The sequence below is a fragment of the Elaeis guineensis genome, chromosome 1 (assembly GCF_000442705.2).
Source record: "Elaeis guineensis isolate ETL-2024a chromosome 1, EG11, whole genome shotgun sequence".
NCBI classification, from domain to species: Eukaryota; Viridiplantae; Streptophyta; class Magnoliopsida; order Arecales; family Arecaceae; genus Elaeis; species Elaeis guineensis.
This window is the reverse complement of record NC_025993.2, coordinates 139,905,522-139,924,328: the sequence shown is the minus strand read 5'-3', so window position 1 is coordinate 139,924,328 and position 18,807 is coordinate 139,905,522.

Below are 18,807 nucleotides of genomic sequence, written 5' to 3'. Positions count from 1 at the left end.
GGAAGATCAAATATCAAGCTCTCCATTACGTTTTTCATGAAGACAAGCTTTATAAATGATCCTTCTTCTTACCACTTCTCAGATGCCTTCATCCTTGCAAAGCCGAATATATCCTTCGAGAGGTACATGAAGGGATATGTGAAAATCATCTGGACGGTAAGTCATTGGCCTATAAGATACTTCGATAGAGGTACTACTGATCTATAATGCAGGATGATGCAGTTGACTTTACCAAGCACTACAATCGATGTCAACAAAATGCCAATATCTAGCACCAACCGATCATTCCACTAGTCCCGCTAGCCCCTCTTTGGCCATTTACATAGTGGAGGATGGATATTTTAGACCCCTTTCCATTAGCATTGAGTCAGAGAAAATTTTTACTTGTGGCCATTGACTACTTCATCAAGTGGGTAGAAGCTGAGCCCCTCACCAAAATTATCGAAGCCAAAGTAGTGGACTTCATCTGGAAGTTTATTATTTATCGATTTGATCTCCTGTTGGTGCTGATCACCGACAATAGATGCCAGTTCTTGAGCTCCAAATTCATCAAGTTTTGTCAAAGCTACAGCATTGTTTTCACTTTAGTGGGACACCCACAGGCCAACAGCAAGGCTAAGGTAACTAACTGTACCCTTTTGCAGGGACAGAAGATCAGGATCGATCGAGTTAAAGGAGCATAGATGAACGAACTATATAGCATGCTCTAGACTTACCAACCACTAAAAGGATACCTGTAGGAGAGACTCCTTTGAACCTCTCCTTTGGAATGAAAGCCATCATCCCCATAAAAATTAGACTCCCTTTACATCGGATCGAGGGCTATGATGATCGAAATAATGCAAAGCAGCTTTGTACCAATCTAGATCTACTCGAAAGAATTTGTGAGAAAGCACGAGTGTAGATGGCGGCCTATCAGCAAAGGATGGCATGATACTATAATTTTTGCATTTGGAACAAAGAATTCAAAGTCGGTGATCTAGTCCTATGATGAGCCAAAGTCTCCCAACCAACAGAATACAAAAAACTATCTCTGAAGTGGAAAGGCTCCTACCAAGTGGGCGAAGTTGTCAGACCAAAAACTTATCGCCTCAAGTAACTGGATGGAACATCCTTATCTCGGCCATGGAAGTCAGAGAACCTCTGAATATATTATTAATGATTTAACTTGAGAATCAACAAATAAAATCATCTTTTTTTAGGAATATTATTGTCTCTTACGACCAACAAGCCGAAATCCTCGTGACTAAGAAGCAGGGGCTAACCCATAAGAACCATCGTAGGCCGCTCATTTTTTAGCGAGCCAACACCCATCAAGATCTTAGTCATCGAGAAATGCGGGCCAACCTAAAAGGACCTTTGAAATCCATCGATCCAAAGCATCAACAATGAAGATCTCGACGATTAAGAAGTAGGGGCTAACCTATAAGGACCCCCAAAGGCCGTTTGCTTTTTGGGAAGCCAACGTCTGTGAGGACTTTAGTCATATGAGAAGTGGGGGCTAACCTATAAGGACCCCCAATGTTCGCCATTCTAACTTTGCCATTCCAACCTACATGGGTAGAAAACCTCGATGACTAAGAAACGAGGATTAACCTATAAGGACTCATGAAGGCCGCTCATTTTTCAGCGAGCCAACGCCCATAAAGACCTTAGTCATGTGAGAAGTGAGGGCTAACCTAAAAAGATCTTCGAAATCTATCGATTCAAGGCATTAACAATGAAGACCTCAGCGACTAAGAAGTAGAGGCTAATCTATAAGGACCCCCAAAGATCGCTTGATTTTTAGCAAGCCAATATCCGTGAGGACTTTAGTCATATGACAAGTGGGGGCTAACCTATAAGAATCCTCAATGTTCGCCATTCCAACTTCGCCATTCCAACCTACATGGGTAGAAGGCCTCGATAACTAAGAAGCGAGGGTTAACTCACAAAGACCCCCAAAGATTGCTTACTTTTCAGTGAGCTAGCACCCATGAAGACTTTAGTCATGCGAGATGCGAAGACTAACCTGAAAGGACCTTCGGAGGGCTAATCTATAAGAACCCTTAGCCTATTGACTTTGGAAATAAACTAGGACTAACCTATGAGGATCCTCAGTCTATCGACTTCGGCAACCTATAAGCATAACCTAGAAAAACCTTTGGAGTGCTAACCTCTAAGGACTCTCATAGTGAAGGCTATAGTTAGTCTATGAGTATCTCCATAAAATTTTCTAATGCAAGGATGTACACGACTAAATCCAAACTATGCGAACACAAAATCAATGGAGCATAAACGTATAGGTGGGACAAAATCTCAAGTCCATTTTATTAACAAACCTGTTATAGAAGCTACAAAACTGATGTCTACAAGAAGAAAAATAAAAAGGTACATCAATCATTTGGAAGGCCTACCCTCGATTGATGGAGCTTTGGCTTGTGATCTTCCTCCAACTGCGGAATCTGATGATTCTCCAGTTGTAGTGCCCCCAAGACCAGCATGTCCATTACCTCTAAAGGCATTGAGATGGGAGTAGACTTTGAAGAAAAGTCATTTGACTAAACTCCTACACTCTCCACAAGCTTGATACGGAGCTCGATCATCATAGACATGTCCTTGCTCAAAGCTTCCAAAAGGTCAGTGATGGTCTGTCAGGCCGAAATAAGTTTACGCCTAATAACATCAACTGTTGATCTCTCAGTATCCACTGTTCGATTGAGTTCTTTGATCATGTCCTCAGTCGAATGAAAGTTGCTTTGAAGTTGACTGATCTAGATAGTTGTGTTGGGTTCTGATCACACGGTGGAATGTGATTTTCAAAAATTTTTAACATGCATAGAATAAATTTTAACATTTAAAACAAAATCATCAAAACATAAACCCTAGGAATACCTTATAGATTTCAATCAAACAAATCATGCATGCATATAAGATAGAATTTATACCTTTCGAAAGATGATGAACCAGTGCAAAGATGGTCTCCACAAGATACCAAAGTAGATGTCCTCTAATAGTGATTCACATAAGATTGATCATAGTTCTTCTCAATTTGATGTAATACTGCAGCCTTCTTCACAAGTGCATTGCTAGATACCTTCTCAAGGTTGAAATTGCACCACCGCCTAATTATTTTAGAACCTCCATTTAGACCACACCAGAAATCTTTTCTTAAAAGATCTCACCACCCCAAACTAATTCAGAAATCTAACTCTTGAAAATTCTGAATCCAAGGATAAGCAACCCTTGCCTTTCCATTTCTCTCTTGTCTTTTCTTTCTATTTTTATCTCCCTTTTTTCTTCTTTTGATTTTTTTTCTTTCTTTCCTGACAAGAACCCATGCCCAAGGCCCTCTTGTTTTCATGCACAAAGCTAAGTGGAGTGCCTCCTTAAATAGAAAGGAAGGGGCACATTATCCAACCCTTGGTGCTTGGCTTTCTCACGTGGTGATTTAATTCACCGTGTGAGAACTAATGGCACGAAGGAACCTTTATACAGAAGGACTCCTCCCCTTCTGTGCCCACACTTTCTTAAGCATCATCTGATGGCACAAAAAATAAAGAAAGGCATGGGATATGAAGTGATGGCATGGGAAACTAAGGAAGTTGGTTAAGAGATTTAAACAAGAAGGACTCTCTTAACGCAAAACCATGGGACATCCCATTTATTTTGGCATGGAATAAAAGGCGTGGAGGAGGTTGATTCACATGAAACTCTTCCATATAAATCAGATAAACCACCTAAATGTCCATAGGTTTAAACCTAATCCAATTAGGTTTAGGCAATAGGATTAGGGTTAGCACAAACACTTTTGCACCAAATTCAATTGAAAACTTGGATTAATTCATGTGCTAGTAATTTAATTAACCCATAAAATTTATAATAAATTCAATTAGATTAGATCAAGATCAAATCTCTAATATGTGTAATCCATTAGGTTCTATATCTAGCCAGCAGTGGACTCAGGCTCATGATCTAAATTAATTCGATTAGATTAGATCAGTCCAAATACATCAATTAATTAGAATATTTTTTAATTAATTTTTAAATTAAATTATTTTAAATCTTATGAGTCCATAATTCAAGATTGATATCTAACAATATTTCATGACTATCTAGAAGACATAAAATTTGATGAAAATATCAAAAATATTCTTTCATGGCAAGTTACTATGTAATTTAATCTTTCGATCATATAATGTCCTAGACGGACTATAGGCATAGAATCATGTCAGGCTTAAACACTTATCTATATATATCTCGATCTGATGATGATGACTTGATTGATGAATCAGTAGAAACTCTTTCTACTGTTCATCCTTGCTCTGGCTAGAGACTCTGAGTCATCATCCTATGAGACCATATAGGATGTTCTCTCCTTTTACAAGGAGTGATCGATTTTTTGTTGATCACTCATAACCTCCATGTACACTTCATCAAACCAAGAATATTTCACACATGCCACTGCCTCTACCCATTTGGACATGTAATCAATAGCCATCAGGATATATTCATTCCCAAAAAAGTTTGAAAGTGGTCCCATGAAATTGACATCCCACATATCAAAAATCTCAACGACTAGGATCGAATTTAATGACATCATATCTCTTTTTGTGATCCATCCTACTTGTTCACACCTAGTCTAGCTGTTGCAATACTTATATGCATCCTTAAACAGATTGGATCAATAGAATCCACATTGGAGAACTTTTACGGTAGTTTTCTTGGATCCAAAGTAGCCACCACAGGCTTGGTCATGATAAAAGAACAGGATACTTTTGATCTTATGGTCTGGGATACATCTTCTAATGATTTGGTCAGGATATTATTTAAACAAATATAGATCATCCCAAATAAAATACTTTACTTAGGTAAAGAATTTGTGTTGGTCCTGAGTGATTCATTAAGAGGGATTCCTACCAGTAGCTAAGTAATTAACAATATCAACGTACCATGATTTTTTGGTCACAGACATGAGTTGTTCGTCAGAAAAAGATTCTTCTATTGATGGTTTGTTTGAGGGTGCATCAACCAATCAGAATAGATGATCAGCCACTATATTTTCAATTTTCTTTTTGTCTCTAATTTCTTGATCAAATTTTTAAAGAAGCAAGATCCATCGGATCAAGCATACCTTGGCATCTTTCTTTGACAGGAGATGTCTAATGGCTGAGTGATCAGTGTATACAATGACATGTGATCTAACTAAATAAGACCTAAATTTTTTTAGGGCAAAGACAATAGCCAAGAACTCTTTCTTAGTTGTAGAGTAATTAAGCTGCGCATCATTAAGGATCCTAATAATATAGTAAATTATTGATGAACATAGGCAATTTTATGCATGTATTTTGAAATTTTTTCGAATAAATTACAACAGAAGATAATCAGATTAATCAAATTAATCTAACATATATATGATCTAATCATTAAATCAATCTACTCTAGAATCTATAACATGATATGTTGCATATAAAACCTAAAATAATTATATGATAAAATCTGCATTCATTGATGTAAGCAGTAGATCACATCTATTTCTAATCTGATTTTAGAACTCGATACCTGAGTACGGATCGATGATCGTCACTACTGAGAGATATGGTAAGGATGATCCTTGCTAGTTGCTCACAGTCGCACATACATTCGGCCTCTTTGAAAAATCTACTCGAAGCTTCAATCTGATCGGTCTTCTCGGGAGTGCTAACTCGCATGAAAACCTTCTTCTTGACTGATTTAGATCCTTTCTTCAAATCTCTAAAATTTTTTCAGAAGTTGAAGATGAACATCTAGAGGAGATAAATATATGAAAGAAAGGTGGAGAAGAAAATAATTTTTTTCTTATTTTTTATCTTTTCCTAAACCCTGAGGAACAAAACCTAAAAAAATAGATTTTGCGCATGCCCCAACAGAAAGGACTCTCCTTCTCTTTTCACACCATGAACCCATGCCCAAGGACTTCTCACCATGAAAGCCCCTTTCTCTGGCCTCTTACATGCATAAAAGAGAGAAACAAATCCTTTTTTTATAGGCATGTAATAAGTTGGGTGAAGAGTCTAAGAGATCTTGGACTCTTCCAAGAGATGTCGCACCCTCTCCCAATTCTATGCCAAAACTTGCCCAAAAAAATATGGGACGCCCCTTCCCATATTTTTTTATAGTAAATCAATTTTACAAATAATTTTTTACAAAAAATTTCCTTAAAATGTTACACACATAAGGAGAAAAAAATAATTTGGCATAGAGAGATTGTAGATAATGTCAAACATTATCTTTAAGGTATCCAATTTCAAATCAGATTTGAACATACCATTTAAAATTAGATCCTAACCAAATTTGGATGTGAGATAGAAAAGGGAAAGTACTCTTTGGCATGAAAAAACTCATGCAAAAACTATTTCAGCATGGAGAAAGATGGCATGCAAAGTGGGAGGCACATGGGGAGGAAGAGTCCAATCCTATATGAACTCTAGGTTTCCTTATTTAAATCCAAACCAAATCACATCTAGTTTTATCCAAATAAAATATATGAAACCCAATCTAATTAGGTTCATAATTTTATAATCAAATCACAATCAAATTAGGAGTTGATTGAATCAAAGTCCTGATCAAATCAGGAATAATTCTTTCTTAATGATTAGATCATCTCATAACCTAATCGGATCAAATCTAATTGAATCTAATTCAATTAGATTTTATTTAATCCTCTTTACTCAATTAAATTGAACTAATAAATAATCTAATTACTAATTAATCCTTCAAAAAATTACTAACACTTGATGAATAAATTTGTTGCAATTTTTGTATAAGGTTAATCATCAATCGAATTGATGATTATGCCCTTGAATGATTCTCAATCATTGATCAGCCACATGATCAATCAGAAATTTTTTTTGAGTGTGATCCCATAGGTTCAAATTTAAGTCGGTAGTATAGAAATAAATTTTTGAATCAATCGATGTAACCATCCAGCAATGGTGATCCAACGTCTAGATAGGTCGAATGATAGTGAAGCAACATTCAAGAACCTATTGGCATATGGTTACCATATAATTCATCCCTTTGATCATAATGTTCAAAAATGACCAAAGATTTAACTGTCAATCCTAGATAAGTCATTCATATTGTATTTCAATCTTTCAAATCCATCACATGGATTATTTGAATTCAGATTTTGATAAATTGAAATACATTGATACATTAACTCCTACTAATTCGGAGGGGTCAATCCTATCTTGACTCACGCATCGACTTGACAAGTACTTGACTACACCTAAAAATCTTTCATTACTGAATTAGAAACTCAGTTCGATATCAAAGTACAGTGAGTTACTTGTAAGTCACCATGATGATCTCAGATTGGAGGGAACTTATTCCCATACCCTTCGTGAGCTACCTTTGATAGCAAAGTGCTCCGTAGTTGGTCACATTCAGTGACGATATACACCTACATCTCACCTGTATGCTATACCAGTGTCTCCACATCATTTGGTTATGAGGATAACTAATGCATATGGCACACAATGATCTACACTTGATATCGCTATCATCCTCGTAATAGCATATCGTTTGGTCGCGAACCAATTTAAGGACTATGCGATAAATCCTCTTTATCGATCAAAGTAGTCCTAAGGGCTTCATCACAATATAGGAGTTCGTTAGAAGATGTAATCTTGTGATGAAAAAATCAAATAATTTTTATTATTTATCAATTCATATATATTTATAATTAGCACAATTGTCAAACGATTGACTTTAGGACATATTTTTCAATAACTTTCGCTTGGACTAAAGTCAATCAATATAGTATCATATATCCATTTTCAATTTATCATCTTAGAACTCCTAGATATCGAGGCTTTAGTAAATGGGTTGGTCATATTCTCCTTTCCATCGATCTTTTAAAGATTAACGTTCTCTTAATAGATTTCCTGAATAAGATGGTAGTAATGCAAAATACTTGATAAGCTAATGGAACTTTGGCTCTTTGGCATGAGCTATGGCTTTGGTACTGTATAATATAGCAGGACCATCATCGGAGAGTGGCACTCCTAGCTTGCTAGTGGATCTGTACAATCACATAGCTTTTTTGCAAGCATCGAATGCTGCAATACATTCTGTCTCACAATTTGAATTTGACTATATTGCTCTGCTTGGAATCTTTCCAGCAGATTGCTCCATTATTTAAGATAAGAATGTATTTCGATACGTTCTTGTTATTATTATATCCAACTAAAAACTGGAGTCATACTCTATAAGTTTTAAGTTAGATTATTTATAACCAAATTATCAGTCCTTAGTATTTCTCAAATACTTAATGATGACCTTCCAGTAATTCTCATCCGGATCTTGCAGGTATCCACTCACTATCCTAGTGAGTATACCATATCCGGTCTCATACATAGTGTACATGATAGAACAAATTCTACTCATAAACACCCTATATATACTGGACTGAGAAAATTCAAGCTGCCTCTTAGATCTATCTTTATAGATCTTCATCCCTAAGATGAGAGATACTTTTTCAAAGTTCTTTATGGAGAACTATGATAATAGCAAAATTTTTATTCCCTGTAATATAAGGAATGTTATTTTTGATTAAAAAATTTTTATTTTCATACAAAATAAGAAATACACTCACAGAATTATTAACCCATTTGTATTTGCAGGATTCTTCTTCATTCTCAATGAAGCTATGTGTTTTGATCACTTATCAAAATGCACGTTCCAACTTCAAAATATTTAGCATTGCCACAGGAGAAAATATCTCGCTATGGTCAATACCATAACATTGACAATATCCTTAGGTAACCAATTGGGCTTTGTAGGTCTTCACCTTCTCATCTGTGCTCTCTGATCTATTTGAATAACCACTTACACGCTATGGGCTTTATCCTTTTGAGTGGATCAATGAGTGTCCATACACCATTGATCATTATGGACTTCATTTCAGACTCTATGGCTCCAAGCCACTAATCGGAGTTGGACCTTTACATGGCATCTATGTAGGTGATCAAATTCTTATTGTTCTCATCGAGTTCAACAGGATCACGTCTCGAAACTAAAAAATAAAGTATCTATCCGACGGATGCGGTACTCTACCAAATCTCCTTAATGGTACCTCTACAATGGGTTCTGGGTTTGATCTAATCAAATTTGATTCTATGAGTTCACTAGATTGTGTCAGTTCTTCTATCTGTCAAACTTCATAAGTTTCACATCAAAGGCATCAGTTCCTTCACTAAGGTACTCTTTTTTTCAAAAAAAATATCGAACAACTCTTGTTCCTTAGCAAGGTAGAAGTTATATCCCCTAGATTCTTTAGGGTACCTGTTGCCCAGCTATGCAACCCAAGAGGGGGGGTGAATTGGGTTTCTAAAAATTTTAAGCCCAACAGATTACTTATGAAGAACAAAACAAAGACTTTAATTCAATATTAATTTCCTAAGGCAGGAATGCAAGAATATAATAAAGAAATAAAGTGAAGAGATAAAGCACACCACAAACACAAGGATTTATAGTGGTTCGGTGCTAACCTTGCACCTACATCCACTCCCCAAGATCCTATTTGGGAATTTCAATCCACTATCCTTTATATTCAACCCGAATACAAAACATCAGAAACTCCGACACTAGCTATCCCAAGCTAGAACACTTGTTTTCCGGGTACAAGTAAACCCAAAATACTCTGATTTCAGGTTCGGATCAACCTTTCCTTGTTTTGGAAATCCTCCAAAAACAAGAACAAAAACTCACAAAGAGTTAGAAAATTTAGAGCACAAATTAATACAATAACAGCTCTTTAAATGAGCGAATATAACAATAAAAGCTTTACTCAAATGAAGAACCCCTTTTTCGGATTTTCTCAAAGTGGATGAACGCTTGAATGCTTGAGAAGAAGTTGATTGAAGATCTCTTGAAAGCTTTGAACGATCTCTAGATCAAGGTTGAAACAATAGGCGTGAAGAATTCTCTCCTTGAAAGATCTTGCTTTTCTCTTTCACAATCTCTCTGGTATATTGTGGATCCTCTCTCTTTTTCTTTTTGGATTTTTCGTTGATCTCAGGTTTTTTCTTGCAAATTTCGGATCCTTTCTTCTATACTTCTCTTTTTTTGATTTCACGTTTGATCTGCTATTTAATCTGCAATTTCTTTCACCATTTAAAATATTTTGTAGCATTAGAAGCAAGAGAAAACAATTTAGGTAGATAAAGAGCCGTTAGAGGATTTTTAGGAAGCATAAATGGCAATTAAAATGGGCAAAAAATAGTCGTTGCTGACATTTCCTGTCGCAGGGGTCGACTCATGAGTCGACTCATGCTTCAGGGGTCGACTCATGAGTCGACCTCTGTTGCAAAAACCAGAGAATGCGTTTCTGGAAATTCTTGGCTCAAATTAGCAGGGGTCGACTCATGAGTCGACTCATGCTTTGTGGGTCGACTCATGAGTCGACTCACAGGTCGTGCCAAGCCAGAAAACTAGCGTGCCAAGGAGAATTTTTGCGTGCCAATCAGCTCACAGTGCCATGAGTTGACTCATGAGTCGACTCATGTACTTCAAACCTTCATAACTTCAAAAATATAAGTCCAAACACAATAAATTTTTACCAATAGATTTCAAATCATTTGTTCTACCAAATGGTACTATCAAATCAGGATTTTAGTGAAATTATGATTTTGCCCTTGAAGAGCATAAGGACTTTTTTATTTTACAATTATTTGTATCCCTTCAATCTGCTTTGTAATCATCAAAATCAATCTAGGAGCAACAATCTTCCCCTTTTTGATGATGACAAAATATTTGAACAAAAATATTTATGTTAATGCATTAATTTCAAAAGAATCCATTATAGGTGTATATGCTTGAAAAGAGTATGATTCTTTTGGCATGTAATATAAATGCAAAAATAGTTTGTCCATTTTCTTAAAGATTTGAAAAGGGTATTAGATCATTTTGAGTTCAAGATATATCAGAGCAAGAGAATAAATTTTGCAATGTATCAGAGCAAGAAAAATAATTTTTTTTTTTTTACAATGTTATCAGAAAAGATTTTACAATGTATCAGAGCAAGAAAATTTTATAATATATCTGAGAAAATTTCACACTGTATTAGAGCAAATGTCAGAGAAAATTTCACACTGTATCAGAGCAAATGTCAGAGAAAATTTCACACTGTATCAGAGCAAATGTCATAATATATCAGAGAAACTTTCACACTGTATCAGATTAAATTGTATCATGTATCAGAGCAAGTTAAAAAAATTGTAGGGTGTATCAGAGTAAAATAAATTTCTTAAGATGTATCAAGGTAAATAAAATTTCAAAAGATGTATCAGAGCAAGTTTGAATTTTGAAATATATCAGAGCATATAAAAAAATACTTATTTGCATTGTACTTATGATTTTGCTTTTGATGGATGACTTTTTGTTTAAGTTCTGTCTGATACCAAATTTCGATACCAAATTTCTCAAAGTTTTGTTTAATCTTTCAATCCTTGTTTTTATTTAATTTCTCCAATATTTATTTAATTTCTCCAATATTTGTTTTAATCTTCCAATCTTTGTTTTTGTTTAATTTCTCCAATATTTATTTAATTTCTCCAATATTTATTTTAATCTTCCAATCTTTATTTTTGTTTAATTTCTCCCCCTTTTTCTCATAATTTAGGATTTTGCTTTTTGTCTAATTTCAATTTTTATTTTTGTTTAATTTCTCTTCCTTTTTGACATCATCAAACATAGTTAACTCTTCCTTTTCTTTTTCTGAAATATTCTTTATTTTCTTCCTTTTTAGAGTTTTTTTTTTTTTTCACAGATGTTTGCTCCCCCTTAATATAGCAATTATCAACAGCAAACAACAACAAGGAGAAGACAATATTTCAACAAGAAGAAAATATATAATCAAAATATGATCATTACAAAGAGGTAGAAATATAGATAAAAGATGATTCCATTAATATCATAATTGTTTCAATACATTATTCTTAAAAATAAAATTCAACCAGCTAATTGTCAATACATGGCCCCAAGGTATAGATTCTAGAACAAGATACCAACTCCTAGGACCTAGTAAAGATCAAGATAAGTCAATGATCTGAGTCATCAGATATAGGGTGAGGAGATGATGGATCAGAAGTGCGTCCTCTACCCCGTCTGCCTCTGTCACGAGCAGGAGAGCGAGATGAACTGGGTGGCTGAGAACGCTGAGATGCTAGGGACTGAACAGAAAGGGTGAGTCTGATAGAATCAAGTACGTTCAGTGCTCTAGAAACAGATTGAAGTAGAGCAGTGAACTGGGTGGTAGCATGCTCACTCGATCCTCGGATCTCTTTCCTCAGTAATTCATATCCACCTTCTAGTGCTCCTCTGAGCCTGCCAGCCTCTGCAGTGAGGTCTGTGACCTCAATAGTAGACTCCTGTGGCTGGAGATGGGCCAATGCAAGGACTTGCCCGTGCAAGTCAAGAACTCTGCTAGTCAGTCTCCAGACTGTGTCCTCAAGCTGCTGTATCCTGACGGACTGATCTGAAATCATCTGAAACACAGTGGAGATGTGGGGAGTAATGGTCTGATCAGAAGAGGTAGCTCCAGGTGCAAAAGAAGTACTACTCCACTGGCTAGACAGCAAAGAAGCCATACGCTGTGAAATATGCTCGATCTGATCGTCAGCCAGTCTGAACTCTGAATGAGGTGCTCTGCTCTCTGGCTGATACACTGGTGTGGGCATCCTAGTAAACTCAGAAGGGCCAGCCTCAGTATCAGGAATGAACTGGGTATCTGGTGAAGCTGCCCTGAAGTCATGTACAGGAGAAGATGGACCTTCTTCTTCTACTCTGCCTTCAGTTCTGTCTTCAGCTCTTTCCTCAACTCTCTCCTCAGTTCTTTCTTCAGAGCCCTTGATCCAACCACCAACAGTCTTTGTAATTCCCATTCGGTGCAGGCTGTGTTGGTTGAAAGTGTCCACATGTGAGAGCTTGGTAGCAGCCTCCCCCTCACAACTAACTCCAAACCTCCTAAATACTCTAGTAAGGGCCATACCATAAGGCAAGTGTGCCTTGGATCTGTTCAAAGTTTCTCTCATGGCCTCTATCATAAGTGCAGGGAGGTTTAGGGGGGTCTGAGTGATGATATGAAACATGACACAAACATCTCTGCCAGATAGTAGATCATGCCTACCACTCCTAGGAAAGAAGAGTTTTGTTACAATCTGATGCAGGACCCTCATCTCAATGGATAATAGCTTTGCTTCCAATTTGTTTAAATTTCCTGAAAAAGCTTCTCCTAAGATAATTCTGATCCCTTCTTCTTTAATTGGGAGTTCCATATATGAATATCCTTCACTAGGCAACTGAAGTATTTCTCCCAATATCCTAGAATCCAAGCATATGTCAATCCCCTTTACAGTTGAAGTCACTGACCCATTTCCATAATGTAGGTTCTGGTAGAACTCTCTAACTAGATCAACATAGGTGACTTCCTTAAGAGAGCAATAAAGTTTCATCCTTGATTTTTGATCTTACTTGCAAAAGTAAAGCCTTCTTTCTCAAAGAACCGAAAATCTATATTTTTCCCGATTTCTACTTTTCTATCAGAAAGAGGATTTACACTGGGGCTTACGGAGGATTGAGAGAGACCTTGAGCAGGTACTGAAACTGGATCGGAAACACTGGAAGACTGAGCATGCCTTTTCTTTCGGACAATTTCCTCAGGCTCACGGATTGATTTCCTTCTTTGGGGAAGTTTCATCTTTGGAGCCATATCCAATAAAGTAGCAGACAAGAAGACTTGAATTGAGTGGAGGAGAGATCACAAGAGAGTAAAGAGGAATTTTAGTGGAGAAAAGAAGTGGATTTTGGAAGTTTGGTGAAGTGCTAGGGCACGTTCAAACCGCGCCAAGCAAAGCGAGAAAGCACAGAAAATCCTTTTGAAGGAGGCGATTTTTGGTGGAGAGGAGGGAGAATTGCCTCAGAATTGATCCTTGGATTTGGAGCAAGAAGAGTTGGAGAAGATGGCTTTTGGAAGAAGAACAATGGGAAGATGAGTCGTCTCACAAGCAGTAACCCTTATAAAAACAATGAACCCGTTGAAAGTTGGTGGGATTTACAAGTTTGCCATTGAGTCGACTCATGGGGGTCGACTCATGAAGTTCAGAAATTCAGGAAAAATACAAATAAATTCCAGAAAAAATTCAAAATTTTGGGAGAAGGAATTTTGCTCAATGATAAGTTTTTAGAGTGATAAATCTGAGCTTTTGGGACCAGGATAGATGTTGAAAATTGAGCTCTAAGAGTTTTTGACATCTATTCTTTGAAAATTGAGAAATTTCAGACAAATGGATCTAGAATTCCTAGATTTCTCCTAATTTCACAGAATCTATCCTCACTAAGGGCCTTTGTAAAGATATCGGCTAATTGATTTTCAGTGCAAACATATTCAAGAATTATATTTTTGTTTTGAACATGTTCTCTTATGAAATGATGTCTTATTTCAATATGTTTAGATCTTGAGTGTTGAATTGGATTTTTAGATAGATTTATGGCACTTGTATTATCACATCTTATTGGTGTTTCATTAAGTTTGATTCCAAAATCTTCGAGTTGTTGTTTAATCCACAAGATTTGAGCACAACAACTTCCGGCTGCAATGTATTCGGCCTCAGCCGTAGACAGTGCCACCGAATTTTGTTTCTTGCTAAACCATGAGATTAGGTTTACTCCAAGAAATTGACAAGTTCTACTTGTGCTTTTTCTATCTAATTTACATCCAGCAAAATCAGCATCAGAATATCCTAACAAATTAATTTGTGAGTCCTTAGAGTACCATAACCCTATAGTTTGTGTACCATTTAAGTATCTAAGGATTCTTTTAACAGCATTCAAATGAGATTCCTTAGGATTAGATTGATATCTTGCACATAAGCAAACACTAAATATGATATCAGGCCTACTTGCAGTTAAATACAATAATGAGCCAATTATACCTCTGTAGTATTTTAAGTCTACGCTTTTACCTTCATCATCCTTGTCAAGCTTACTTGAGGGACTCATTGGTGTGCCAATTGGTTTGCAGTTCTCCATTCCAAATCTTTTGAGTAGTTCCTTGGTGTACTTGCTTTGGGTGATGGAGATTCTTCTTTTGATTGTTTGATTTGGAGTCCGAGGAAGAAGGTGAGTTCTCCCATCATGCTCATCTCGAACTCTCCCTGCATAAGCTTAGCAAAGTCTTGACAAAGGGATTCATTAGTAGACCCAAAAATTATGTCATCAACATAAATTTGTATAATTAGCATATCATTTTGGTTTCTTTTAATGAATAGGGTTGTATCTACATTGCCTCTTGAGAAACCATTATTTAGTAGAAATTTGCTTAGCCTTTCATACCATGCTCTAGGTGCTTGTTTTAGACCATATAAAGCTTTATTTAATCTAAAGACATGATTGGGAAAAGCATGATTTTCAAATCCAGGGGGTTGTTCTACATATACTTCTTCAGAGATATATCCATTTAAAAATGCACTTTTAACATCCATTTGAAATAGTTTGAATTTCATAAAGCAAGCATAAGCAAGTAGAAGTCTAATGGCTTCTAATCTAGCAACAGGTGCAAAGGTTTCATCAAAATCAATTCCTTCTTCTTGATTATATCCCTTAGCAACCAGTCTTGCTTTATTTCTAATTACATTTCCATGCTCATCTAATTTGTTTCTAAAGACCCATTTTGTGCCAATTATTGAATAATCTTTAGGTCTTGTTACTAAGGTCCAAACATTATTTCTTTTAAATTGATTAAGTTCTTCTTGCATAGCATTAATCCAGTTATGATCATTTTCAGCTTCTTCAAAAGTTTTAGGTTCAAGTTGAGATACAAATGCACAATGATTAAGTACATCTCTAAGTGAAGAACGGGTTTTTACCCCATGCATAGGATCACCAATTATTAACTCCTTAGGGTGGTTGTGAACATACCTCCATTCCTTGGGTAGGTCATTTGTACCTTGAGGTTGTTCTTGAATTTCTTCACCTTTCTCATTTTGTTCGTCTTCTTGATCCTTGTCTTCTGGAGTTGCTGAATCTTTCAGAGTGATCTCCTTTATACCTTCTATTAGTGGATCTGCATCATCAACACCCTCATTCTTCCTTGAAGGAAGATCGTTAGATTCATCAAAGACAACATGTATGGACTCCTCAACTACTAAAGTTCTTTTGTTGAACACTCTAAATGTTTTACTAGTGGAGGAGTAACCTAGAAAGATTGCTTCATCTGATTTTGCATCAAATTTACCAAGTTTTTCTTTGCCATTATTTAATACAAAACATCGGCAACCAAAAATATGAAAATATGCAATATTTGGTTTTCTTCCTTTCCAAAGTTCATAGGGGGTTTTCTTTAAAAATTATCTAATTAAAGCATGATTTAAAATGTAACATGCTGTGTTAATAGCTTCTGCCCAAAAATATCTTGGAAGGTTGCTTTCACAAAGCATGGTACGGGCCATTTCTTCTAAGGTTCTGTTTTTTCTTTCTACTACCCCATTCTGTTGGGGTGTCCTAGGAGCAGAGAAGTTATGGCCAATTCCATTTTCATCATAAAAATTTTCAAAGTCATGATTTTCAAATTCTGTTCCATGATCACTTCTAATATTTTGAATTGAAAACCCTTTTTCATTAGTGACTTTTCGATGAAATTTAGTGAAAATTTGAAAGTTTTATTTTTGTGAGCTAAAAAGAAAACCCAAGTAAAACGAGAGTAATCATCAATTATTACAAATCCATATCGTTTTCCTCCTAGACTAGTGGTTCTAGTTGGTCCAAATAAATCCATATGTAAGAGCTCTAAAGGTCTAGAAGTTAAAACAGTATTTTTGGATTTAAATGATACTCTAGTTTGTTTACCTAATTGGCATGCATCACAAATTCTATCCTTTTCAAAATTCAGTTTTGGCAAACTGAGAACTAAATCCTTTTTAATTAATTTTGAGAGAGAATGCATGCTAATGTGTGCAAGTCTACGATGCCACAGCCAACTAGTCTCATTTATTTTAGCACTTAAGGAAACTAGGCATTGCATATCTAATTTAGTTAAATCATTCAAGTCTACCATATAAACATTGCCATGCCTATGTCCTATAAATTTAATGCCATCGTTAATAGGACTCGTCACAATGCAAACAGATGATTCAAAACTTACTTTATATCCTTTATCACAGAATTGACTAATGCTAAGTAAGTTATGCTTTAAACCTTTAACTAATAAAACATTCTCAATGTATTTGGAGGGAGTGATACCAATGTTACCTATCCCGATGATCTTTCCTTTGCCATTATCTCCAAAGGTGACCATCCCTCCATCCTTAGCATCAAGAGTGATGAATTGTGATTCATCACCAGTCATGTGTCTCGAGCATCCGCTGTCAAGATACCATTTCCTGTTTCTTCTTGGGATGCTAGACACACCTCATTTTCATGTGCCATCAGGCACAGGTTGGCTTGTTCTGTTGAGGTTTCCTCGTGGAGCTTGAGTCATCACTCGCACTCCAGGTCGCCATCATTGCCTTCTTTCTGAACTTCTTTGGACCTTTCTTCAATTGTGGACATTCGGATCTGAAATGTCTTGGCTTCTTGCACTCGTAGCATATAGGGGGTTGATCTTTCTCCTTTTCTTTGCTTTGATCCCCTTTTGTGAATTTCTTTTTCATCCCCTGTTTCTTTTTTCTTAGAAACTTCTTAAATTTTCGGGTGATGAGAGCCATCTCTTCATCCTGATCTTCATCTTCAGAGTCATCCGTTTCATAATCAGACGAAGTTGTGGATTTGAGAGCAATGGTTCTTTTCTTTTTGACTTCATCCTCTTGATGTTGCTTCATGCTAAGTTCATGAGTCATCAAGGATCCAAGAAGCTCTTCTAGAGGTAGAGTGTTCAAGTCCTTTGCTTCTTGGATGGCAGTCACCTTGGCTTCCCAAGTTCTTGGCAGTGATCTGAGAATCTTCCTTACAAGTTCACTGTTAGTATAAGATTTGCCAAGACTCTTTAAACCATTGATTATATCAGTAAAACGAGTAAACATAGCAGTTATGGACTCATCATGCTCTATTTTGAACAATTCATATTTATGTACAAGCATGTTTATTTTAGACTCTTTTACTTGATTTGTTCCCTCATGGGTGACTTCTAACCTATTCCATATTTCTTTAGCAGATGCACAAGTAGAAATGCGATTAAATTCACTTGCATCTAGTGCACAATAAAGAACATTCATGGCTTTGGCATTTAATTGTGCCAATTTCTTGTCAACCTCATCCCATTCTTTCTCGGGTTTGGTTGACTCCTCACCATCTATAATCTTGGTGGGTGTGTGAGGACCATTCACTATGATACTCCACATATCATAGTCGAGTGCTTGTATGAAAATCTTCATCCGAGCTTTCCAATAGGTGTAATTAGACCCATTGAAAAGTGGAGGTCGGTTTGTTGATTGCCCCTCGGCTAGAGAAGTTCCAACATGGGTTGCCATAGATCTTTGGCTCTTTGATTGTTAGATCAAAGAAGGGCTAGAGCACCGACTCTGATACCACTTGTTGCCCAGCTATGCAACCCAAGAGGGGGGGTGAATTGGGTTTCTAAAAATTTTAAGCCCAACAGATTACTTATGAAGAACAAAACAAAGACTTTAATTCAATATTAATTCCCTAAGGCAGGAATGCAAGAATATAATAAAGAAATAAAGTGAAGAGATAAAGCACACCACAAACACAAGGATTTATAGTGGTTCGGTGCTAACCTTGCACCTACATCCACTCCCCAAGATCCTACTTGAGAATTTCAATCCACTATCC